General features: G+C 44.2%; 1 protein-coding gene across 7 annotated transcripts in view; it reads right to left on the bottom strand.

Moving 5' to 3' along the window:
• Positions 1-27607, bottom strand: part of Esrrg (estrogen related receptor gamma) — a 538714-nt gene that overhangs the window by 507070 nt on the left and 4037 nt on the right. The window contains exon 1 of one of the 7 annotated variants that reach the window (XM_087209787.1): positions 19001-26144. The exons of 5 other annotated variants lie outside the window; for them this stretch is intronic. The gene's annotated coding sequence lies outside the window, so the exon portion shown is untranslated. Of the gene's footprint in view, positions 1-19000; positions 26145-27607 lie in introns of those variants that run through there. One more of the 7 variants, XM_013066530.3, reaches the window with a different exon arrangement.

Below are 27607 nucleotides of genomic sequence, written 5' to 3'. Positions count from 1 at the left end.
ACAGTGACATTATCTGCTCAGCCAACCTTGCTGTCACAAGGGCTCATGGCTGGACTCTGGCCACTAGGATGTGGGTGGAAGCTGGTGATGACATCAGTGGCCCCTAAAACCTCTCTTCAGAGCCTCCTACCCTTCCCCAGAGCTTCCCACTCTGGGTCCCACATGCCCACCTATGCAGCTCCCAGCCCTGCCTCCAGTGCGAGAGCACCTTCAGCATCGGTGCGGGCAGCCTGTCCCCTTGGGCTTATGCTCTTAACCAGATGTAGTTAATCACACGTTATCTTTGGTTACTACGGTTATTTTTATGTCACCAGATATTTATTTTTGGAAGAAGTCTGGGTATAAACAGAAACTCATTTATCAAAGGAAAGAAGAGGAATTGATACCGAAACAGAACAAACATCTACAGGAGAGATTTTTTCCTTTTCTGGCCTGACTAGTGGAGTGGTCCAGGACATGGCACCTCGGAGACTGTGTTTGTGGGCCCAGAAGAAAGCTCTTCCACAGGGGCAGGGTGCTTCCCCTTCCCTGGGCTCCCGTGCCCCAGACTGTGTGCGCATCTTAAGGGCCACCGCCTGGGAGGCTCTGCTGTTGGAGAGTTCCAAGAGATATCACAGCAACGGCAGCATAGTTCTTCAAGACTTTGTTTGGTTATGCAGTAGATTATGTTTAGGGTGAATGCTTAAGTTTAAAAAATGATTACAGTAAAAGACACATTGCTGTTAATCTCCCTCAAAATCTCCCCCATTCTTGCTTCCAACACAGTTATCCCACTTCCTTGCCACATTCTGCAGCAGTTCTGGAGTCCTCTTTCGTGAGTGCCTTCAGCTGTGTTGTGGTGGCTGTCCTGATGTCCTGAATCAATTCAAAATGTTTTCCTTTCCTGGTCATTTTGACTTTGGGGAGCAGCTAGAAGTCGCACGGTGCCAGATCCAGCGAATAAGGTGGATGAGGACACACTGTGATAATTATGTGAGCCCGCCTTTCCACTGGATGATACTAAGCAGCACCATTCACCATATTTTTAATCACACCTTATAAAGACACTCATGAGAGAGCACTTCCAGAACTGCCTCAGAAAGTGGCAAGAACACTGGGTAAGGGTCTGACGTGAAAAGAAGTGTCCTGAGGGGAATTCATGGCAATGTGTCTTTTAACTGCTAATAATTTTTTAAAAATTTAAACATTCAACATATAGGTTGACCACCACTTGTATAAGTTCAAAACTAAATAACAAAACTCAATATCCATAGGCAAAAACTTTTAAAAAGCTAGGAAGCAGTGCTGTCTTGAGCCTCCCAGAACAAGTTAATGGGGCAAATTACTAATAGCGGGATGAGCAATTTGGGGACCCGGGGTGAGACCCAGGGAAGACTGCATCTACGGACCCAAGGACAAGAGGAGGCTGATGGCCAACAGGACCAGACTGATGCTAGGGGAGAATTACAGACAGAGCTCCAACCGGGGTGGCCTTGGGCTCTCTCACCTGAAGTGCGCGGGGCTCATGGTCAGGGACCCGAGGGCATGGAGCAGATAATGCCCCCTGAGCCATGCAACCAGGAGCAGCCTTCCCCACGTGAGCTGACCCAGCTACGGGTGGCATCCAGCCTAAGCCACACCAACAGGAACGATGAAAGAAAGAGGGGGTCTGGACCAGGCACGGGAAGGGAAACTCGCCGGGAATCCCAGAAAGTGATCACTCAGTCTACCAGACTTCTGAACACTGCACATGCGCCAAAAAAAGACGAAAAGAAAATCCTGTAAAGTTAGATTTCCTCTATAACTCCTCATTTTAAAATGTCAGAAAAATTAACTTTACATAAAAATGAACAACGGAAAATGTTCATGTTAAGGTCAAATCCCGCACAGTTACTATCATTACAAAGCAGAGGAAGGAGCAAATGGCTTCCCTAGAGACAATAAAAGCACAGTGGAAAGACGTTCTCACAAAACAAACTGTAGCCTATCATTTTAAAAGACGCACAAAGACAAGAAATGATTCATATATACAAAAGGACACTGCCATAGATTAGAAAGGTTCATAAATACAGTGACCGTAATTTTAAAGTAATTAAAAATAACAGAAAAAATTAATTCAGAAGTGCTAACTAAACTAGAAATCAACAGAACAGATAATCTCTTAAATGCAAAAAGCAAGAAAATTAAAGCATTACAAAGGAAAGAAAAGAAAAAAAGGATTTAAGAGAAAGGCAAACAGTGAAGACAGGCAAAGAAAATTGAACACATGGCTAACAGGAACATCTGAAGAAAAAAACCTAAACAAGGAACAGAACAATCACTAAACTAGAATTTAAGAAAATTTTCTGATGTACAAAGAAATTCTGAAATGACATGTTGAAAAATTACACCGTGGCCTGAGATTACTGACCCCAGAAGACCAATAGTAAGACATAGTCTAGTAGGATCCTGGGTTTCCAGACAAGAAAAATGCATGGCGTGTAACGTGAAGAAAATGAAACTATCAGATTTTCTAAAGCAAATGCTTTAAGCCAGAAGGAGAGTAGTCTATTCTGTATACAAAGGAAAGAAAGATTTTGTATCCAGCAAAACTGCCTTCAAAGTGGGAAGAGCTCAAACCAACCGTTACAGGTGGAGAACTGCTGCTATTATTCTGAGCTCTTTCTGAGAAATATATTTGAGATAATCAAAATGCTTATGGAGACTATCAGCATAAGAACTAGTAGTAAATACTAAATATATAAAGGCTGTCGATTTAAGGCTAAAGGGCTGAGAGAGTGGAGTATCTAATGGCTGGCTATAGGCTCTGACAGTGTAGATATAGCACAACTATTTTTAAATGAGAAAACGTGGGAAGGGGCATATGTTTTTAAAAAGCTTTAATGTTTTTAATAACTAGTACTAGTATTAGAATTATTCTCCTGACTGTTGTGCGTATGATTTAAAAAAATGAGTAATACTGAGATAGTCTATTGTCCCCTGTGTCCTTGAGGGTCCTTTTCCTGAGAAAGGAAAAACATACAAAGATACAAACATGATGCAAAAGAAGTTAAATAAAACTATAGCTGAAAAACCAAGAGACAATGACCAATCCTGTACAATGAGACCCTGTCCTCCATGACCACAGTCTTCAGATAACACGCTTCACCTAAAGGAATCAGTGCCTTCGGAAGCATCTGGGTCAGACAGTGAATAAGATCAGGAGCAGCTTGTAGTACCGGATGGCAGGAAAGTCAACAAGGGCTTTTAAACTGATGAGAAAAGGACTCAAGAAACCACTTGCAGAGGTTCCCATTGGCTACAGTGAGACAATCTGGGCTTCTGTAACACAGCTTTCTACAATCTTGCCAACCACCAACGGTAACATACCCAGAAGAACTGAAGAAAACTAAGTATAACTCAGTCTTGGATCCCCAGGAGCTGACCCACAGGAAATGCAAGGCACAGGAGCACCTGTGATTCTGCTTCGAGAGTGCAGGACACCAACTCGGGCTCAGGGAGCCCTAAGGTCAGCAACAGATTTCATTACAAACGAATGGGATGAAGGCGGAATCTGCAGAGAAAAGACAGTGTAATTTTTAAACAGGCAAGACTGGCCTATGATGTTTAAGGATGTGCAGTGGATGATGAACACATCATAAAATTAGAAGGAAATGAGCCCTACGATAGGATAATGGTTACTTGTGAGGGGTACAAAGAGCTGTTGTTGGGTGAGGAAGTGAAGGGACTTTTGAGATGCCAAAGTTCTGTCTTATCCTGGCTGGTGCCTAACACATGAAATATTTACACAGTGCAATAAACATGCAATACACTAAGCCAGGCATTTGACTCATATGGTTTTCTTTATGTTTTCTTTATAATTTAAATTTTTTTAAAAGACTGAGTTTCCCACTGTATCCAATCTCGAGCTGAAAATGCAACATGGAGCTCACAGATGAGGTGGAGAAAAATGCTAGCAAATGCTGATTGGGGTCGTATCCAAAAGGCTGGCAAATGTCTCTACAAAGTTATATTTAATTTAGAAGGTAATGTGAATTCACTTAAAGGATTTTATGAGTCCAGTGATTCCTCTTTCCTCTGAACTTCTTAATGCTGGCACCATTACTTGAGTCTCATATTTGTATAATTAAGCTGAGAGAACTAAACAGAGAGGATGCAGCTACCCCCGGCTATAGGTCTGCAGCTCAAGGCAGATGGAGTGAGGGGCTGGTGTCCTTTCCGTGGATGGAGCCCCTGACCCTGTTTGTGAGACTTCAACAGCAACCCGCTTGCTGCACTGTTTGCTAATTAAGTTTATCTTCTCAAGCCTCTCACTTACTGCATTTCTCAGGGAAGATGCTAGGACCCACAAGGAAAGTGTGAACCTTGAGTTATAAAATCAAAATGACACTGAACAGTAGATAGAGAAATAGGCAGACACAGGAGCTCCCTGCCTCTGCAGATGCTTGGAGCCCACACTGCCAGAGCAGAATGGCAGGCATCTTCCTGAGCCTCAACAAAGACAGCCCTTCCACATTATTATATTACACCCACTATTGTGTTTCAAGATAGATCAAACTTTCATGCATGGATTTTTTAAATTTTAGTATACTAAATACGCTTAGTATTTAGTAAAGAACAATCATAAGGCGCCTTATAGGTTTGCTTTTTTTCCCTCAGAAGATCTTCAGTTCTTCCATTCCAAATTATCCATCCATTGAGATTTTCAAGAGTTAATAATGTGTAAAATGCTCCTTGCTCAACACAAAGGCAAAAATGAAGCTTTTAAAATTGCCAGTGTCACAGTTGGGATAAAATAGCCTGCCAATCACCAGAGCTTAATTCAACCCCATGTTGTAAAAGCAATGTTTCTCAGTCCTTTTAGAAATCAAACATAAATAACCAAATCCACCCCCCTCCAAAAAAAGATCATACAAATCCAAGTACCTAACTACATGTAAATAAGTCCTAAGTGAACAGGACTAAGGAGTAAACCTCTCAGAAGCCATTTCTCCCAAGACTGTTTGGTGCTTCCAAATTACAGGAATAAAGGGCTCACCCCACCATTAAATATGGAATAAGAAGACAGTTGCACTGGGCGCTGGGAGAGCCGAGTCCAAATTCACAGAGGTTTTATTAAAAACAGGAAAAGGTCAGTCCCCTCCGCCCAAAGGAATGTCCAAGGCTTGTAGGAATTATTACTCCAAGATAGTTTCTTTATTAAATTCCCTGTGCAGAAATAGAAAGATGGGGAGGGAGGACTACCACTGAAAGTCTTCCTTTCATCTCACCTATGCAAGGCCACAGTCTAAATTTACTGCAAGACACAAGGAAGCTGCTCTTCACTGTGCCTACAAAGTAGATATATTGTAAAGCCTAGCTTTTCTACGAAGTTAGAATTGTGCATTTCAATAAACCACTAATGATAAATATATCATGTTTTCTCTTTCCCAAAAATAAAACAAATGAGATGAACAGAGAATAACATACCAGGTACAACATCTGCAGAAACCTCCCTGCCCACCGAGGACACAAACTGGCTATGGGCTCATCCCCTCTCTTTGCTTTTTTCTAGTTAAGATCAAGTGCTAGTTACTGAATTAGTCTGAGTGAATTTAGATTGAGGGCGGCCCAGCTCTGCCTCATTTAGCAAGCATTTTTCAACATGGGCGGTCACAGAGAAATCTTGAACCAAAGTTAAGTGCCAACTTAAAATGGATTCCCGAGACACCCCCAGTGAGTGAATTCATTCTATTTGTATTAATATTTGGAATGTCACCCAAGATGCTGCGGCCGGTTTTGCATGATGCTCCTGTACTCTATCTGCAGCATTTTTATCATTAAAATGACCATGGTTTGAAGGCGAGGGCAGACTGCATGAGAGACTCTGCAAGAGGAGATGAAAAGCTGAAAACTTCTCCCCTGGCCTCTGCTTACAAAAGGTCCCAGCTTTTCAAGAGCAGGCCACACTTTGGTGTCCAAAAACAGGGCAGTGTATTCAGTGCTGGTGGCTCAAGGGCTTCGGGCTGTCTCCCTGCATCTCAAATCGTCTCACTATCTGAGAAGCCCACAGAATCACCTACTCTGAAATGAGCCCAGCACTTGAATTCACCAGCACAGAACACTCCTGCGAGGAGAGGAGGTGAAACAGTGAGTCAACACTAGCAGAGGAAACCTGTTCTCCAGTCTAAAAGCAAAAGTGAATGTCAAAGATGGGAGCCCTTCCCCCTGGAATGTCTATGGCACCAGCACCACTGTTTTTGTGGAAACAGGAACAAGGCTGGTTTGGATCAGCAAAAACTGGGTAGAGACAAACAGCTCCCTTCAGTCTATAGTTTCCAGTGTTTCTCAACATCAAACACTTTTATGGTTTCGAAATGAAAACAGCACCTGGTTTGGGTTGTATTTCTTCCCCTTGCAAGCTGCTGGTGGAGATGTCAATAATACTGCGTTGGCCACAGAGAAAGGAGGACCAATCGGAAGGACACGGTTCATGCTACTCGGTCAACCCTTAAATAACCAGAGCGGAGCTTCAGCCAGCCCACGTGAGCAGCTATTTGCTCCCTGGCTGGGGTCGGTGCTGCGAGAACACCTGAGCTGGGCCTTGGGGTTTTTGGATATTGTTAGCCCTCCTCTCCTCCCCCTCTCTAATGGGTTCTAGAAAGAGGAGACTGCCATTTCAGCAGACAGGGGAAAGAAGACTGTATGCGTTACATAGTTATTTTTATATTTAATCCAAGAGCAAGAGAGGACTATGCAACCCAGCTGACTCTAAAAAGCATTTTAGGAAGTTGGCAACTGAACAAGCTACCTCTCGCTCTCTCCTCCTGTGAAGTAACTGTATCCGGGGTATAGTTATGTTCCTCTGAGATATCAATAGCACAGATAATTAAGTTAACGAAGCAGACCAGCTCCGTGCTCTGAAGTGTGGACACAGTTGGTGCAGTAACCTTTCCCTCACCTGAGAGGCTGAGCCTCCAATCTCTTCACACATGCTAACAATCCTGCGACCTTTAGTCGGTCCTCATTAACACTCCATTTCGGTCACCCAACCGCTCGGGGCCGCCATAGAACACTCCTTATAAGCTGGTATGGGAGGGACCAGGCCCCTGGACAGGCTGCACCGGGGCGGAGATCCTCCAGGGAAGGGGCTCCTGGCCTCCAGACTCAGCTCTACTGAGCGGGAGGGAAATGGTGCAAAGCTAAGCTGCCTACGGACATGTTTCCGAAACTGCAAGTTCCTGCAAGCCATTCTCCAGTCACTCAGAGCTGGGGGCTGAGGAACGGAATCTGCAGAGTGTGTGGTCCTCCACCTCTGCTTCTCAGAAAAGGCAGGGCCGAGTTGGGTGTCCCAGACCTTGGGAGCTTGTACACCTGACCCCAGAGAGCCACAAGCCATCCCTCACCTTCGCGACACACCCGTACTAAAGAGAGAGGTCATCTGATTCCATTTACAGCCAAGGAAGCTGAGGCTGAGCAATGGCAAATCACCGGAGGCAAGATCACACGTGGCACGGAACCCGGCGTCTCCTCCTGCCGCAGAACCACAGACTCGTGTGAGAAGAAGCCAGCTGAGGCGCCGAGGTCCCGCCTGCCAGGGGAACAATTCCCCTACTTCCCATCACAGCCCTCAAGATGGAGTAAGGCCAGCAGACCAAGAAAGGCTGGAGCTAATGTGGACGAAAACATAGGGGACCCCTCGCAGTGCAGAAGCTTTTTAATATGAAGAGATCCCAGCTGTTGAGTCTCTGTGCTAGCTCCCATGCTACTGAGGATTTGTTCATAAAGTCTTTTCCTATGCCAATGTCATCAAGAGTTCTACCTAACCTATCTTCCAGCAAGTTTAGTGTTTCTGACTTAATATTTGGATCTTTAATCCACTTCGATCTTAGTTTAGTGTGCGGTGATAGGTACGGGTCTATTTTTAATCTTTGGCAGGTTGAAATCCAGTTTTTCCAACACCATTTAATTATTTATTATTTATTTATTTTGGAGAAAGAAAAGCCTTTATTAGCTACCAGCTGGCATCATCAGAAGATGGCAGGCTATTGCCTCCAATAACTCTGGTACTGTTTGCCCTAAGGTAGTGTTTTTTATAGAGCTTCTCATGGGAAAGGATGTGGATCCTAGACAAGTAGGCACCTCAGTTGCCCGGTATTTCCAAAACTAGCCTTCTCTGGAATATGGGTGCTCCATCCCATCTCCTTCACATGGGTGAACAAGACTTGCATTCCAGTGGCTCTAAAGACATAAAAATGATCAAAATTTCTGTACTGATTAAAGTGACTTGTGCCTCATTCTTGCTAGGGTCAGCATGTAGTGTATCTCGAGAGTACCCTTGTAGGTAGGACTGTTTTCCATAACTTGGAACTAGGGAACACTGAAGAAGGGAGTGTTTTGTGCACTTTCACCAACTAATGTCTTTGCAGTTAATCAATGAATTGTAGGATATTAGGAGCAGAGAGAAACTTCATGAATTTGGTTACACATTGGAGCTTATGTGCACATTCAATGGTGTCACTAAATAGACATGGTTTTTAAACTTTGGTGTGCATCTGAATTTTCTAGATGCTTTGTCAACATGTGTAGGGCTTCACCTCCCACAGATTGGCAGGAAGTCTTAGAACTTGGATTGCTAGGATGTTGGTAGTTGCTGCTTACACTGGTCTCTGAGCACTTCCTTTGGAAAAAGGTAAGTATTACAGTGCTGCTTGAAGCGTGGCCTCCAACACCATTTATTAAATAGGCTATCTTTCCTCCAATGAGGGTGGTTGGCTCCTTTATGAAAGATGAGGTGACTGAGTATGTCTGGAATTGTTTCTGCATCTTCTTATCTATTCCACTGATCTTCGGGTCTGTTTCTTTGCCAGTACCATGCTGTTTTTATCACAGTAGCTTTGTAGTATAGTTTCAAATTGGGGATTGTGATGTCCCCAGCCATGTCTCTGTTGCCTAGAATTGCTTTTGCTATTCTAGGTCTCTTCTGTTTCCAAATGAATTTTTGGATTGTTTTCTCTAGTTCTGTGAAGTATACTGTTGGAATTTCAATTGGCATTGCATTGAATCTATAAGCTTCTGCACTGCAAGAGAAACCACCAACAGAGCTAAGAGACAACCTACAATGTGGGAAGAAATATTTAGCAGCTGTAGCTCAGATAAAGGTCTACTATCAAGAATGTATAAAGAACTGAAAAAAATAAGACCTCCCAAATTCAAAGACCCAATTCAAAAATGGGCATCTGAAATGAACAGACATTTCTCAGACAAATAAGTAAAAACAGCAAGTAAATATATGAAAAAATATTCAACATCACTGGTCATTTGAGAGATGCAGATGAAAATAACACTGACACTCCACCTCACCCCACAGAGAATGGCTGCTATCAAGAAATCAACCAATAACAAATGCTGGCAGGGGTGTGGGGAGAAAGGAACCCTTCTCCATTGTTGGTGGGAGTGCAGACTGGTGCAACCACTGTGGAAATCAGTATGGAGATACCTCAAAGAAATAGGACTGGAAGTCCCATTTGACCTAGCTATTCCCCTACTGGGAATCTTCTCCAAAGAATTAAAAGAATCATACCACAGCGATATATGTGCACCTATGTTCATAGTGGCACAGTTTCTCATAGCTAAAACTTGGAAACAGCCCAAGTGCCCATAGACTGGAAACTGGATAAAGAAGATGTGGTTTTTTTATAAAATGGAATACTACTCAGCCATAAATAATGAGAAACTAGAGACATTTATAGCTAAATGGATGCATATTGAGGCCATACTCTTAAATAAATAGGATACACATGTGTAAATACTGAATAGTTTCTCTAGTGTGAGAAATTGAAAGTATAAATAAGGATGAAAATGATTAAAATGAATAATTGATAATTTGAAATAAGAAAAGGTCCAAGGGTTTGGGAATGGTGGAAGGGAAAGGGGAAAGGGAAGAGGGGAAAGAGAAAATTATGAGGGAAAAAAAAGGAATCAAACTCTGAGTAAATAGGGAAGAGTGGAGGGGGTGAAGGGTGCACAGGTAATGGGAGAAAAAATAAAAACTAAGATGCATCATGTTCCGGTACAAACACTCAATGATAAAGGTAAATGTATTTTATACCTAAAATGTACCAATAAATATATATATATTAAAATAAAAAAAAAACATACGGTACCCCTCGCCAAGGTATGGGCATTCCTGATACATTTCATTTGAATTTGATGAATTTGCCAGACTCTGTAAAGAGACCCCAAACCCCAACAAACCTGGACTACATTCTACTCTGAATCTTTGCTGGGGAAGAGAAAGAGACAAAAAAGGAGAAGAGACCACAAATTAATCACACCCCCCACTGCTACTAAAGAAAACAAAGACTAGAATGCCCATGGCCCCCAGCTCAAGCGCTGGGCTTGGGGACCCTTCCCCTTCTCGACCATGAGCCCTTTTATATATTAAGAGAAAGGCAGAGGTGTTTCAACAGCTTCTGAGAAGATAAATAGCTTAGGAGATCTATTAGTGCCCCATAAATCCTGCTGCTCAGAATGCTGATGTATTTCTAGTGATTTATGATGTTATCCTTTCCGGGTGTTTTTATGGCAACTTAGGTTTAATACAAAAGACCGGTTTGGCAAAGGTAGAATGTCTAGCTATGACAAACCTAACTCCTGGCCCTGAAATCCTCAGTAGGTGTGAAAGCGGCCAATCTAGCTAACTTTCCAATTCCCACAGAAATCCCCTCTGGGACTATGACTCCCGTTGAGGCATTTTCAGGGAAAATTCCATTGTTAAGTGCATTTTGGAAAATCTCTCATGAGACAGGCTTACAAGAATTTTACCTATTTTTCTTTCCAAGATGAGGCTGCCATGGGTCGAACCCACCCAGAAGATGACATTTTAAAAGGAGACCTTCCTCTCCCTCTGTGGACTCAGAATGAGTCCAAGCTGTGGCAGCCACAGGTGGGGATAGTGACCTGGAATTACAGGGTGGCCTGGTACAGACACACAATGCCGATACCGGTTCGGGCCAGAGTGGCCGCTGGAGAGGAAAAGCCCAGCCGGTGTGGGGCCAGGTGTAGAACTGGTAAGCAAGGAGTTACACAGTAGCTTCACCGGTCTCCCTCCCTGCAGAAGCAAATATAAACCTGCTTTATGAGGGCCATCCCACTTTCCAGAGAAGCACGTCTGCAGTAACAGTGCCATAGAATAAAAACTGGAGCAACTGGGGCCATTGAGAGAAATACGGCCCCCATTTCCAGAGGTTCTGCTGCCGATAATCCTGTTGTTTATGCTTCCTCCTGGGACCTCACTGTGCTCCTGGTGGCTCTGGGATGAAGCACAGCCCGGCCCTAGCTGTGGATGTTGCATTCACAGTGCTTGTTACAGGTGGCTCCATTATCCGCAAGACAGATGCTCCATTTTCAATATTTCTAAAGCAAATGTGTGGCTTGCGTGAAGTTTCCAAGTCAAGTCTGTGTTCCCATGGGAAAAATCGACTCATGAAGCCATTTTTTAAAACCTGAAAATTGTTAAACTGCCGACTTTCTCCCTTGCCTTTTCGACTTCCAAGTGTCTAGCAGGGCTTCCCCATCTCAACCAGGGCTTTCCCATCTCAACCAGGTCACTGCTTGGTGGGGGAGGATTCCTGGCCGGGATCGGGGCGGGGGGGTCCCCTGTGCATCGTCTGATGAATACCAGCACCACGGTCTCTGCTCCCTGGTTGCCAGTACCACCCACCTCCCAATCAGCATGCTCTGAAATGGGTCCGGATGTTGCCTGATGTTGGAAAAAATCACCCCTACTGAGAACTACCGGTCTGGAGCCATTATGAACAAGTAAGTGACTCCAGACATAAGTTCCCTGAAATATGTCTCAAGTATAAGACAGCACACTCCCACCTGGATTTCCCTTCCGCCCCAGATAGTACCTTGCCAGCAGTAAAGCGAAACGCAACCAACTGCCTGACGGGGACAGCGTGCGGCTCGGCACTCTGAAGGGATGGGGAACACAACGGTCCAAATTTCTTCATATATGCAAACCCCACATTTAATTTTCTGCAAGATTACCCACAATAATTACAAAGTTTCTATAATACAGCCTTAAAAGCTTGGAACTATGCAATCCATAAGAATTGATCCTTTATCTTTTACCTTTGCTGGGTGTTGTGTCTGTGTGACACAGCAAGTGAACGTAGGCAATATTTTTCTCCAATTTCTAGGAGTAGTAAAGTGAAACTTGACTAAAATTAAACTGATTATTAAATAACACAGGAAATAGAGAGCGAACCTCTAGCGTACAAACACTGAGGTACCAGAAAGACCCCTTTGCTAATAAGCCTGCATCCTTCCACTGAATGTATGTGTGCTACGTAGGAGAACAAATAGTCTGAGATTCTAAAAGTACTGGTGACTGCTGTTGGCTCATGATGGTTTCAGGTAAAAAGGTGACCCCTAAATGGCACCGAGCTGCTGGTAACAAGCAGTAGTTTTGAGTCATTAGCAATAGCTTGCATGGACTTTCTATCTGGGATGTACAGTCAAACGATGACTACGCCAGACCAAGTTGAAGATTCAGAGCCATTACCAAAAGACATAATGTCTTGGTCATACTCTTAGAATTAAGTCAGGCTAGGACATTCATCCTAATACTCACAGCTATACTGGGGTCTCATTTGCCTGATATTCAGAAAATAAAGCTCAGACGAGAGAATGCACATTCATTTCACCTTCTGCTATACACCTGACTATGTAGCTTTATTCATCAGCAGGAGGGAAAATCACCCATATTTGAATGAAGATTCAGCCATGCGCCTTCTCCCTTACTGGTGTGAGTTGCTTTGGTGGAGGAATGTCACACGGGTCTCACACTGGCAAGCTTCTCTCAAAGATGATGTTATGGCAGGGATTACTCTCCAGGTACACGGAAAGTGGGCAGGACCGAAGCTTTTGAGTTCAAGGTCATTTCTCCTTTGCTCTCCATTCCGCCTCTGAGAAGCAGAGCTGACATTCACACTGTACTGTGCAACCTCTGAAAGAGAGGGGAGCAGAAGGCTCGGTGGGGAGAGGGGGTCTCCATCCCGGGGAGCCCTCGGGGCCACCGACCCTGACAACAGTCAGAACCTCAGCGCCATCTTGTAGCCATGGAGACCACGCTCAGTACCCCAAAAGGACTCCCTCTGAGGCTCTTCCCCTACCTTCCCTAGGGCTGCAGCCCCTGCCCAGGCTTCCCCACAGTCTGCAGTCCTGCGCTGCACCAAGCCTCCTGCAAGACTGGTGCTCCCAAGGGGCAGGAGCAGGCAGTCTGGATGTAGCTGGCAGCTCACTCAATTTCTAGGGCTCTGATTTTTGTTTTGTTTTTTGTAACAAGCTGTGTTGCTGTGAACGAGCCACTTAATCTTGCTAAGTTAACTCAACTATAAAAAGGAAAATGATAATTTGTGACTTCATAAACTTTCCCAATGCAAATATCATGTATTATTAGAAGAAATACATTTAGAAAAACAGAAGGGACTTGCTTTGCATGTTATTTCAGGGGAAACAGTAAGAAAATAATTCTTCAATCAATAATCAAGTTATGCTCAGGCAGCTCCACTCGCAGCTAACTATGGCTCCATAGCTTCAAAGGAAAGGGTGAAAGCCATCAGTTTTTCTTTTTTCAATCCCCCTTCTTCCCCTCCAGCATTTAAATACTGAAAAATGGCAGCTTCCAGTTTTCTCCCCATGAAAGACTTTGGAGCCTTTGACTAGGGGCCTGATCTCAGAGATAAAGTTTAAACTGACAAGAGAAGGCGGTTTGGCCTTGAGGTGGAGCCTGGGAATTAGAAAGGTCTCCCATTTCTTTCTTCCCACACTCTGCCTCCTGAACCTCAGTTTTCGCACCTCCACTTGGCCCATCTTCTCTCTTTCCGGTCCCCTCTACTCAGCAAAACCCGCATCTTCAAAGCAGGTACAACGCGCAGGAAGTAGCTCTTGGAAGAGCGCTCCATCTGCTCCTGACAGCGCGCCAGCCGACCCCACCACAGGAGCAGTGGGCAGTGTTTGGGGAGATGCCACCGCGTCTGGTGGGCCCAGGAGGCCACAGCAGAAGACGTGTGGGTTCTCGCCAGCGCCCAGCTTAGGGTCTCAGAAGTGCTGCAAACTTAGCCCCTTCTCTCATTGCTTACAGACCAGATGATGGTCTTCCCCACTCCGAGGCCAGAGCACACACCTGGAGGCGGTGCATCCCAGGCCCTCTCCCAGCCAGGCCCCCGCTGCACACATCAGTAGGACCCTCCTTGCTCCATGTGCCCCTCAGCTCTTAGAAGCTGGCAATCCTACCAATTGAAAAAGCACACCAAAATAAAAAGAAGAATCTTTTTCAGGGTGGGGGTCAAAATCCAGAAAAGAGCTTTTATAGCTGCTATACTTGGGCCCTGCACCATGACCTTAGGGAAAGACTTCTGAGACACTGCACAACTCAGTGTCTTCATTAGCACAATTAGAAAGAAAGTGTGACAAGTTTAGCTCACAAAGTTTCTGTAATCAATTAATTAGGAAGAGTAAAAGCTGTTTCCAAAGGAAAAGGATTAAATGGTACTCAACACCTAGTTTCCTACCTACAGATTAATTTATGCCATAGTTACAAAAGCACAACAGGACTTTAGAAAATCTCCACCGCTGATGTATGAAGAGGTATAAAGTGGGTTCTATGATTCGATGTCGTGCCAGCAACACTCCTGTGCTTCTTACTGTGTCTCTATCCGGGCTACCTCAGTCAGAGCTCACCGCAGCCCCCTGCAGTGGTCCTCACTGCAACTCCAGTCCAGGGTGAGGAAGAGGAGGAGCAGTTCAGTTCCATTCCTACGTCATCACAGACAGTCAACTTGGAGTCTGTTCCAGAGCTGTGATGTAAGTAATCGCCGAAGTCCCTCTCCTCCAGGAAGGAGAGTCCCCTCTGGACGCGCTGATACACGGCTAGGACCCTATTACCACTGAACTAGCCCCAGATTCTGTTCAAGTCAGTGAGCCAGCTGCACTTACTCATTGCTCCTGCCCCCTGACATTCCAGTACCCTCTGGAAAACACCTTAGTGCTCCAAGCTAAGGTGTTAAGAACCTCGTTCAGCCCTGGGCTCCTGTGTGGCACGTGTACATTGCCTATCAGCATTAGCATCTGTGTCTCCACCACCACAACCATTATCACTGCCTCCATCAGATCCCCACCTATGGATCGCCAGGGGCCAGGCATGTGCTAATCCTTCACAGGCACCCTCCGTGTGTCACCGCGGGAGAAAACGCCAAAAACCACTGAGCTACACCATGCCACGGGCACACTTGAAGCATTTGTCTCATAATGCGCTTGATCATACTATTTACTATGCATTTTGGGTTAAGCATTGGACTAGGCCCTTTACATACATAATCTTATTTAATTCACAACAAAGAGCTTCCCTGTATATCACAGGAGGAAAAAAAAATCCAATTTAGAAACTGAGGCTGAGGCAGGAAGAATGCTGCAAGTTCAAGGCCAGCCTGGGCTACGTAGTGAACTCAAAGCCAGCCTGAACTGTATAATGAAACCCTGTCTCAAAAAACAAAACAGAACAAAAAATCCACTTAGTAAACAGTGAGATTACCCTAAAAGGGTTGCCGAGACTTGGGTAAGGTAGGTGCGAATCCTGCAGTGTAATTTAGCAGCACTGTGGGCCTCAGGATGGACACGTGGCCATTCTGGGCCAGGGTTCTCTTTTGTTAAGAAGTGGATGAAAGTATCTATTAAGCTCTTTGTTTTACAGTCTATTCAACAGAAAACAGGAGCTCTCGGGACAGTGCTAGCTTGGGGATTGGACGTTCCAAGTTCTAGTGCTGGCTTCCCAAGTGCCCAGCCTGTGACTCTGGGTTATGGCAGAGAGTGTTCAGCTCACACCTTCTCCACCCTGCAACTTCCACCAGAACAGACGATGCATCGCAGTCACTCAGACGGCATCAGTTCCACCCAAGGCGTTCTCTGTGCCCCGGGAAGAGCGTCTAGAGAGGCTGGGGGGAGTGTGAGAAACGCCCCACTTCGCAGCTGTCCCTGCCTGCCCTGCACCGTGCATAAACAGGGTCCCTCTCCAGAGCTCTCTGCTGGCACCTTTTCTCCATTCCTTTCCAGAAACAAAGAAAGGGGAAATTCATATCCTTGTGAAGCATGCATTGCCTTCTCCGGGCAACTGCCAAAAGCCCAACTGCAGATAGAATCCATCTGACAAAATCCCTGGACTGCTTTGATTCAGTTCTTCAAGGAGATTAGTTGTTGAGAGGTCATGGCGAGGGCAGGCACCGCACATGGCAGCTGGGCGTTCAAGGCTTTCACTACTGAGGGAATCCCGCACTGGGTGCCTCTTCTCTCTGTGCCGCTTAATCAGTGAATCAACAAATAGTTACTGGGCAAGGCTTCCTGGGGCCTGCGGGCCACTCAGATGTGGCTCTCAGTTCAATAGCAGGAGGAAGAAAAATGGATTCTTTGTGTGACTCTTCTTAAAGTTTCCATTTATATAACCAGAGCTGCCATCAAACGGCTGTGGATCTCCTGTCCTTCTTCCTCCTACCTCTGAGCCCTCTGATTCACAAAGAAGAAATGTAGCTGAGAGAAGAGAGGGAGGGAGGGGTGGAGGGAAGAAAGTTGAGGGAATGAGACCTGTAGGTCAAGGTCAAGGAGGTCAACAGGCAGAGAAGGTGTGGACAGCGATCCAAAGAAGCGTCCCCTCGGTGTGTGCAACCCCACGCCAGCTCCCTTGTTCTTCCTGCTCTTTAATGTGCATGGTTATCTTTGAGACCGACTAGCGACCACTAGGCTTGAAGCTTCCAGATGAGTGCAACTGGGAGTATCTTAGACCTTTAGGTACCCTTGGACCCACAACTCCAGCAATAAGATCACACACAAAATGTGCGGGCACCTTCAACCCTATGGTGTCAGAAATCCTCAATGCAAAAGGGAAAATCTGAAAACGCTAGCTCTCCTAAATAACTGGCATGAATATATATATATTATATATAATAAATGATTGCCTTTGGCTTTTAACACAGTGTTATCTAAAACACCACACGATGCTGTAAACTGGATCGCCATCTGCTGAGCAATTACTTGTTACTGTGCTGTAGGACTGACTAGGAGCGGGGAGGGGACTCTGCTACCGTGCGGGTCTCATTCTTCTCAGTCCAGCCCTGAGCAGGATTCTACTTAATAGTACCTTCCTCCAGTCCAAATGAATCATAACTAGCAGCACTTTATTGAGCATGTACTATGTCAGGCATGGAGCTAGGTGTTTCTATACATTAGCACAGGTCAGCCTTCCCCCTTCCAATGGCATCTGTTATTATCCTCAGTCTATATGGGACAGTGGGGGACATCAGACAGGGGACATAATTTTGCCTAAAGTCAAACCCTGGGGTGCTCTACCATTGAGCTACATTGTCAGCTCTTTTTATTTTTTATTTTGAGAGAGTCTTCCCAAGTTGCTGGGCTTGAAGTTACGATCCTCCTGCCTCGGTTTCCCAGAGTGTGGGCTAACAGGTGTGCACCACCCCGCCCAGCTTGCCTAAAATCTCATAGTTTGGTAAAAAGCAACAACTGCAACACAGGTCTAGCTGCAAAGACTGGGCCCTTCACCACCCCGTGGCTAACACCTGCTTGGAGAATCAAGGCAAAGAAAAGTTCAAACTATATTTTTATTATAATTCATCCTCCGGGGCTTGGTGCTCCCACATGCTTGCAAGTCCTCCTTTCCCCTCCAAAGCTAATTCCTAGAGTTTCACCTCTTTTGAAGGAGCACACCTGGTATTAGAATAGCAAACAGGTTATGAGACCACAGGCTTTACCTTGCCGTTTTGCAGAACTCCCCAGTCTAAGTATGCAGTGAGGTCCGCTGACACTTGAAAAGGTTCTCTTCTCTTTGGTTTGGTTCTGTTTTGTTTTGGCAGTGATGGGATCAAATCCAGGGCTTCATGAATTCTAGGCAAGTACTTTACACTAAGCCAGATCCCCAGGCTCAAAAAGATATATTTCTAACAAAAGCTTATAAATATAAGTTCTATGCTAATATTCGATACAAGTCTAAACAAAGGGTTTGCTTGATAAAACCTTGAGTGCATTTAAAAGGTTTGATGCTTTTACATCCTATTGAGTTCCTTAATGTTTTTCCATGTGCTGACTGGCTCTATTACAGTGGAAGTCCCAACACAAAAACACACATCCAACAGCCTTTCATTCAGTATGACATCTATACATGTGCAATACGATCTATTCAGACGAATCGCTACTTCAAAAGGCGGTAAAATGAAACACACCATTATCTTTTGGTCCAAGATGATGCAGTTCCTTTCCATCTACCTGTGGAAGGAAGTGCAGCCCCAAACCCCAGGTCTGCTATGCCCTTGGACACACAGCTCTACATAGAGTGCTCTGCTTCCAGAGCTGGTTTGAGACAGTGACCGGGTCGTCCCATTCCTGCCAGCTGTGCACCAAAGAATCGACCTTCCACCTCTGGACACACACAGCTGTGCTTCTAGGTCCTCCCCAATCCCTCAACTTCGGCACCCAGACTTTATTTTTGCATTTCTTTTAATAAGCACAGCCGAAAACAGCACACGAATCAAACCATGAAGTCCTGGCTGGTGTTTCCTGGTTGAGAGTGAACTGATGAATTCAATTATTTTCACATGTAGAAACCATTCCTCCCAGAGCAGGGCAAATGTTATCACAAGACCTGGTCCGTGCAGAGCTCAGGAAAGGCCCAGGTGGGAGATCCCTGAGGTTAGGCCCAGCACTTCCCGCAGCCCCTGCCTGTGCCTAATCCTGTGTCGAGAAAGTTGTTTCTGAAGCAAAGAACAATTTTCAGAAAGACCAAGGTTAGACATTAATCCGGAGGCGCAGGAAAGGAGCAGAGACAGTTATACTGTTTACAAGTAAAGGAGCAAATGCCCTATGATCCTCTCCAGTGTGGAGTTGAGAACTTCTGGGGTTTGAGTACCATGACCTTCAACAAAGCAAGCCCCAATTCACACAGCCTTCCTCTCTGTTTCTCAAAGGCACTTACCTACTGGGGACACCCACAAGTCACCGAGCTCAGGCAGGACAACAGCAGCCCCCACCTGCCAACTTCCGGGAGACACCCATTTGGGCTGCTCAGAAATAGGGGCTGGGGCGGAGGGGGGAGAAAAGAAAGACTTTCCCTTTAAAGCTGCACGGGAGCGGATACCAAATCACATGACCTTTTACCGTAATTTCTATTAAAATCATTTCATGTCTGGTTGCCTCTGCTCTCCCGGCTCATTTGTATTGTTTACAACAAGTCATTGCCCTGGCAGTTAGCGGTGGCTGAATCCATGGTTACCCGTTTTTACATTCACTAGTTAAATGGAATGCAGCTCAGCTGTGGGTTGCAGGGAGCGAGCTCTTAAGAAACCACAATCCAGCTATCAATCAGCCTAATCTGAGAGAAATTAATCTCACAAGCGTAAGTATCGTTGCATATTAAAAATTGATAGGAAGGGGCGTGGGGCTTTTACCAGCTGAAGTTACCAAAGTGGACAAGCTCAGATGGACGCCCAGCCCCCGAGTGGGGTCTCCAGCTGACAGTCACTCAGGCTGTGCATCTAAAAGGCTTTTAAGAGTAATCCCACACCCAGGCTTCAAACTCCTGCACCGCCCCCCAAATTCTGGGAGCATTCCTTTCACCTGCCAGTTCTTAAGAGTCTCAGTAACACCCTAGTACAGCTTAACCAGACTGCAATCCTAGCAAGTAACTCACACAGATATGCATAAGCCACTGAAACACCAGGCAGGCAGCACCAAACAGGATTCAACGGACACAAAACCCTAGAGGAATGCTCTCTACGAGTAGATTAAAACTGCAAACTATGTGTGTTATTGAGAACAGGAATGGTACCAACTCATTCCACTGTCTGTGAATTTATGTAGTTAATTCTTTCAAAACATTCCCCACTGCTAACTTGCTTCTCAAAATGGACCTGGTCAACAACTAATTCCTAATAAAAATTGCAAAGTTTTATAGCTTAACGCCTACCGTCCTTGTCCCACGAGTCATGTCTACATGCTAAACGAGAACAACAAACAGTTAAAGCTAACATATGCCAACCCCATCTACTGCAAAGTCACTGTATCAGAAGCTAGAATTGATTTGTTTCCTCAGAACAAATTGAAAATGAAGGTAACATAGCGTCGGAAAACCCCTCCTGCCCTGCTAATCGGATCTGGAATAATGGTCGGCAGCAACTCCCCAGGACTACTGCTGCCCGAATCACCCTTACTCACGCGTTCTAGGCTCTCCCCAGAGTTTGGTGCAGTTTCAAGGACAAATGTCTCAAAGAAGCCGCTCTCCTGTGCTGCAGGGAGCCCAGCTCGGATCTGAAGACGGCAGCTCAGGGCTACATGTGACGCCAGGGAAGGAAACTTCCTGCGTGCACAGGAGCTCTTGGAAAAAGTCTCGGGGTTAAAAAGGCTGCTCGCAGCGGGTGGATCTGCTTCCCGGTTGTGTACACCCGGGAGCAGCTGATCTGTGTTCCCAGCCCTGCAGAGAGGAACCTTGACTGAGAACCAATGGCATCACATTTCAGCCAAGTGCCCAGAGAGCACAGCCACCTCCGACAACTTCACAGGTCCAAGCCCAAGCCAGCAGCCTCCCCACAGGTCCGGTGGAGGAGGATGTGGGAGGTGTCCCTGCCAGGTGCCAGCCTGCTCCCCGGAAACTAACTCTGCTCTGGGCTGGATGGGAGGTTTTCCCTGGACTTGGGGAGTTTTTCTCTCCCCTGCCCTGACCTGCCATGGACTCACTGTAACAGAATTTTACTAATGAATCTGAATTCTGAAAATGTATTTCCCTCTGAATCTCATATAAACCTTTGTGTGTAAGGCTCCTCTGATGTTCCTTAGAAAGGAACCGAGAGGAAAATAATACAGGATCGGATCATGTGGTGCCAGTTCCACACTCAGTCTCTCATTGCAGAGGCTGGAGGTTTGAAGTACTGCATTGGCTGGGCCATTTTATTATTGTCCCTTATACATTGGGGGCGACTGCAAAACTTAGTTCCCACAAAACTGACTATCATGAGACACGGGCCATCAAGGGCAAGACAGACAGAGGAGAGCCTGGTACATGCTGGTGGCAAACAACGGGACTCTCTCTCTCAATTGAGGTCACTGCTGGCCTCCTTCACTGTGAGTTCCAGCCTAGCTGGGGGTATCGCAGGACAACACTTCTCACTATTCCATATTATATTTCCAAAGGTGGAAATCAGCACCAGAGGATGAACAAGACCAGGGGAGAAGTGTTCCTTCCCCACTGAAAGCTGGCCCAGGGGACCTTCCATTAGAGAGCCCATGTCGTATCATGAAAAGCTGGGACCACTGGCTCCATATTCAACTTCCCATCTTGTCTCCAAATGCATAGGGTGCTTAAAATTTCATCTGTGAAATGGATATCATCAATCATATAAGGAGTGATCAAAAATAGAGAATGTTTAAATTTTAAAATTTATTGCAGTAAAAGACAGATTGCCATGAATCTCCCTCAAAGTCCTCCTCCTCACTTCAAACACACTTATCCCATACTTCTTGTCACTTTCTGAAGCAGCTCTGGAGTCCTCTTTCTTTTCTTTCCAGGGTGTGACCAAAAATATGGTGAATGCTGCTGCCAAGTGCCATCCAACAAAAAGACAGGCTCATAACAACATGACACTGTGTTTTCATCCACCTTATTCACTAAAGCTGGCACTGTGTGTGCAATTTCTGGCTCTTCTCCAAGGTCAAAGGACCATGAGAAGTCAACACTTTGAATCCATTCAGGACATCAAGGCAGACAGAGTAGCACAAGACATGCAAGAAAGAGGACTTCAGAACTGCTTCAGAAAGTGGCAAGAACCATGGGATAAGTGTGTTTGAAGTGAAGGGGAGGATTTTGGAGGGGGGGTATTCATGACAATGTGTCTTTTACTGTAATAATTTTTAAAAATTTTAAACACATCCCATATTTTATTTTTATCACAAACTCACCCAGGACTTCTGGGAAAGATTTAACAGATAGCATGTTGAGGACCAACCACATGCATACACAAACATGTACTGAGCTCCTCCTGGAGTTCAGCACGGGGCCAAATTCTGGGGAGCTGGTGCCTGTGCTCTGGTGTAGGTCCCCAAGTGCCTGTCTCCTCTCTCCCTCTCATAGGCATGCAGCCTTTCTCATGCTCATAAAAACATTTTCAAAAGCTGTCTTGGGGCTAGGGATGTCACTCAGTGTTAGAGCACTTGCCTTGCATGTCCAAGGCCCTGGGTTCCACCACTACAAAGAGAAAATATGCTCTGTCTCCTTCTGATCCTTGCAACAAATTCATGAGACCCAATGTATAAATGGGAAGGCCACCTCTGAAAGAGATAAAGGTCACACAGCTGGTAATCTGCAGCTGGAATGTCCATCCAAGCTCTGCTGTTCTGCCAAGGACCCTTTCACATGTCTGTATGAATTGGCCAGGTAGCACTTGTACTTTGCACAATTCTACATTGCACTGTTTTGTTGTTTTTGTGTTTGTAGTGTTGGTGATAGAACCCAGGGCCTCATACATGCCAGGCAAATGCTCTACCACTGAGCTGTAGGTCCAGGCCACTGTACTAGTAACAATTTCATGGGTTACCTAAAGTAGTGTGTATCTCCAGAAAAGAGAGACTATATCTCCAAACTGCACTGTATTCAGTAACAGACCTAGCACGATGATAAACATATTATGTGTTCAATAAATTTCTCCAAATTGAGAAGAAACCCAAGCTGGGCTGATTTTGCTACCTTTGATCCATCAGTCCTTCCATAAATGATGGTTTGGGCTTATCTGAGGTATTCTAGGATTCACACTATGTGCTTAATTCCTTCCAAATAATCCTATCTCAAAATTCTTAATACTGATTCACAATTAAACCACCCAAATTTTGTTTTCTTCATGCACTTGGCATGTATACTGTACATTCAGGACATAATGATTTTTGGTAAAAGTGATTGAATATTGACTTTTAAATTCAAGCTTGATCCCAGACCATCTCCTGACTGGGAGGTTCACCCAGTTTGGGGGTTTAACAGTCTCAGAGTGCAGATTTCTGTTAGTCATTATCTAAGCACACACCAGTCTCATAAACCAAATTTTTAATCTGCTTTTTAAATATTGCCTATACAAACAGACCAAATTTCTTGAATAATTGTTAACCTACTCCTTTACTTTATGCCTTGAAATATATTTCACTTCTGATGGGAAAAAATGCTTAGCCATTTATCAGTGAATCATAGATGAAAATATCCCCTGAAGAGCTCTTTACGGTATTTAGAACTTGGAGTTCAACTGATATATTCCATTCACTATTTCTAATGTTCTACCCTGGACATCTTTCTCTACATGTAATTTATATCATTATTTATAAGTATTTACTACCAAACAATGATCCATTCTGCCTTCACGAAAATGCAGGAAGTTTAAATTAATATTGAAGTCATGGCATAGTGCAAAAGACAGGCGATGTTTGAGACAAAAAAAAACAATTACCAAATACATTGTTTTTGTTTCCAAAGCCACTCAGATGTTTATTCAGACAAGTGCTGGCCATCTGTAAGGGAAACTAAATATGCCCTTCAAGTAATGGCACTGCATACATTAGAAATACCGAGCCTAGGGAATGTCTTCCACATGCAGCTGCTCAGCTGTGCACCACTTCCTGCATCCCCTAAATGCAGTAGCAGGAAAAGTACCTGCCAGGCCACTTGCTCCGCTGTGGGCAAGAACCATGCCAACCAAAGACCACTGAAGAACCAAACCTGAAATGGCTAGGCCAGGCAGCGCAGAAAGCTGGTTTAAACATGACTCCCCCTCACCACTCAGAATGAAGCAAGTTTAGAGTTTATAAATACTTTCATGCCCACCAGCCTGCCTCCACTCACAACCATCTTGAAGAGCAGATGCGCTGATTAGTCACGTTTTTACCGATGAGAAAGGTTCAGAGAATTAACTAATTTCCCAAAGTCGCCCAGGCAGTGGGCTGCCCACTAGGTATTTTGGAATGAGAGCCCAATACCTAATCCCAAAGCTTTTCCACGTCAGGCACCATGCTTGCCATTCGGGGGAATCAATGGACACTAGTTTACCCCTTTTCCTTTACAGCATGTGGCTCAGATAAATACACACCAGGCCATAATACACACACACACACACACACCCACTCACACTCATACACTCAATTCTTCCACTTGCACCTGCGGTCTGTCTTTTCTTCTCCCAGGTATTGGCCAATGACTTTTCAGGAAAATTGATTCCATCCCTGTCATCTTTCATTCCCGTGTTTTCATGCATTTGAGTGACAAAAACCAAATCTGATCACAGGTGGTCAACTTCACCCTAGCGCTAATGTTTCTCTATCTTAAGAGCAAGAAATGCCGCATTCTTTGCATCCACTCTGCAAAAATCCTGCAAGCTTATGAAAATCTCTGCACTAGTTTCCATCCGTCTTTCCAACTCTGGGGTACACGTGCATTCTCTTAAACGTCAGCCCTCTGAGTTCCAACAAATGCTGAACCACCATTTGGTTTTTCTGCTTTGATGCTACGCGTATCATTTGTTTCATGACAGAACTGTTCTTTATATTTTGTTCATCACTGATAAGATGATGCTTCACTTCAGTAAGTAACAGGCTTTTATGATCTAGCTTGGGAAAGCAATCAGCATTTAAGAATGTTTTGGTAGGAAAAAGTGTGTTTGGAATATCTGATAATTGATCTACAAAAGAAAAAATTTGAATGCAAACCAGACTATTGAAATTTCATGAGGTTTTCATTCCAAACCACTGAACCTGAGCTCAGTTACTGCTGTATATCCTAATATTCCTAGTCATGGAGTAAGGCCATACTTAAGTAAATAATTAGCTTGTAGAATGAGAACAGAGAGGAGTATGATTAATTGGTTAATTCATTATTAATCAATCACTTAACTCAGAATCACAGGAGCAAAGTAAGGCAGGGGCCATCTAGTCAATGTGCGTCATTGTAGGGCTGAAGAACAAAGGTTTACTACTGTTCTCAGACAGAGGGCTAACTGGGTCAGAATATTACCCTACACAGCATCACCACTCTGGCTGGCCTTTAGCTGGGCACCAACATTAGGCAGAATACACATCAGCCCCTGACAGCAACTGGGAGAAAGGATCATCAGGTCTTAGGTCCCAATTCTGCAACCTCCAGAAAACAAATGTTCCTACTAAATAGTACATGAATTTCTAATAACTGAATGAAAGTGCTCACCTAAATAGCCAACTTTGGATTTCTCTTCTCACATAATAACTTGGAAAAATATATAGCCTGTGTTTACTATAACACAAGAGCTATAGTCTCTAAGAAGAGCTATAACTCGCTAACAATTTTCCTGATTTATGTTTGAAAACATACAGGGCATGTAATGATTTCTGCAACCTTACATTTTCCTCAAGAACAGTGGTGAGCAGAAATATAGTCCACAAGCCATGTGAGGCTGCTTGTTACATCTCCTTTTTCAATAGAAATGGACGGTGAACAATTGTACATGCTCCACCAAAAAATGGCATTAGATTATTTTTCCCATTATAGGATGAAAGAAGAGAAAAGGAAGAAAGGGAGGGAATGAGGGAGGGGAAAAAAGGGAGGGAACTCTGATAAAAGAATATTTTCATACAATGTTTATGTTGTAAAAACTGATTGCTTTCTTAAGAAAGGACAACAATTATTCTTCCAAAGAACAGCTTAGGGATAATGTTTGGTTATAAACTGTAACTCACTATACAAATGTTAGTTATTCTCATTGTTAGTATTTAACATATATGGAAATCTGCTTCACAATCTATAATTGTGCTAATAAAAATAGGTATCTGTGGATATAAATTATACTGGTCATAAAATTAGCCTTATTAATCTAATATATCTTCAAGTGAGACCAAATTTAAATGGGCTACTCTAGTCATACGGGTATCTGGAAATACTGTTTATCCTACCATGTAAGTATCAATCAGAATAGGAATACTATGGTTTTGCTGTGCTTCATGTACTGTTGGTATCTTGAATTTGAATCTTTAAATCAATGAATAATAATTGTCAAATATGCATATTTTTCATGTTAAATAATTTTCTAAAGGAAGTAAAATAAACTTATTAATTAGCGTCCTTCTGCAAGTCCTTTCCAGGTTTTGTTAGCAGATGTGCATGGGCCAGATGTGTCCGTAAATAAAAGAAGTATCTTTGAAATCTCCAGTAGCCTGCATTTTATCCCAGGGGTTCCAAACACATTCAACCCCTGCTTTGGTGGCAACTGTGATCCTGAGCTGGTTTAAATGAACAAGCATCCTTCATAATAGAAATATAAACAGAGGCTCGAGTCAGAGCCATACAGGATGCTCTTCCACTGCTCCGGTTGTCCTGGAGCACTCAGCTCTCAGTGTGCAAATGTGTGAACGGGGAACAGGGTGGTGACTCTGCCCAGCAAGGGCTGAGGAGGAGATGGCCTTTCTCCCTGGAATCATCAGGCTTGAGAACAGGAAAGGCATCTAATCCCCAAGAGAAGGAAAACTCCCCTACTGTGTGTGAGACCGACAGACTAGTAACATCATCACAGGCATCTTTATCAGAAACATATTGTTGGGAATTTGTATGTAAAGATTCGCAAGCATTTTTCCTGTTCCCTGAAACGGGGGGGACCAGAACCACATGGCTGTGTAGATCAACATTTTATTTCAACACAGTGCATGACTTTCTGCAACAGTCTTTTCAGAGAAGGCCCTCGTGGCTCTGACTTTCCCTCTAAGTGCCCTCACAATTACCATTCCACCAAGGCCATCACAGTGTACTAGTATAAATTGGGTTCCGAATAAGGCAAAGAAGGTTGTTCTAGAGGAAGACCCTTATATCTTCCTTCAGCAACGCCCCCAAATCTGCTAGCTTGAGAGGGTGAGAAGACATAGAATGTACTCATAATTCCTTGCTCTGACTCCAAGGGCAGTGCTAACCAGAACGCGGAAGCCATATGCTTTCACAGCTTTAACCAACTGACGATGAAGCGACAAGAGAAAACGTTTTTGTTTGCACAAAGAAGCCCCTGTATCATATTTTGACTTTATAAAGAGACTTTAAATGAATATAAAAATCATAATATTATGATAGTTGGTAATCATTACCTCAAAACGACAGATTCTATTGTTCATGGAGAAATTTTCAGTTGGTTTTCTCATACCAAAGGTTCAATTGAAAAATTCACCAACTGCTCCCTGGAGAAAACTGAAGATCTACATTTAAATGGAGATATAGTGTTTCCAAATGCACAGTACCTAGAAGGCATATACTGTCAAGGTTCCTTAGTGAGAATAACTCAGATTGCGTTAGGGGCATTTCGATGCCGGAGCACTCCCCTCCCTCTGGTTCATAGGGCTCTGGTTATTTCCATAACATTCTTTTCCTCTGTGGATTCTTCATGTTTGTCCTGAGAAGTTAAAATTAAACCTTGCTCCACAGCAAAGTCCTCACTGTAACAACAAGCAATTACTACTACTGTACATATCATTTCTGATGTGTCCAGAAAAAGGCCACAGAAGAGAGCTCGGCCAGAAATGTTAAATAATTGAAAAGTATAATGACTTA

Source organism: Heterocephalus glaber, unplaced genomic scaffold (assembly GCF_053883595.1).
Source record: "Heterocephalus glaber isolate CG9 unplaced genomic scaffold, H.glaber_assembly_v1.0 deba00001067, whole genome shotgun sequence".
Taxonomy (NCBI): Eukaryota; Metazoa; Chordata; class Mammalia; order Rodentia; family Bathyergidae; genus Heterocephalus; species Heterocephalus glaber.
Note: the sequence above shows the minus strand (reverse complement) of the source record. Positions and strands in the feature narration are given on the sequence as shown.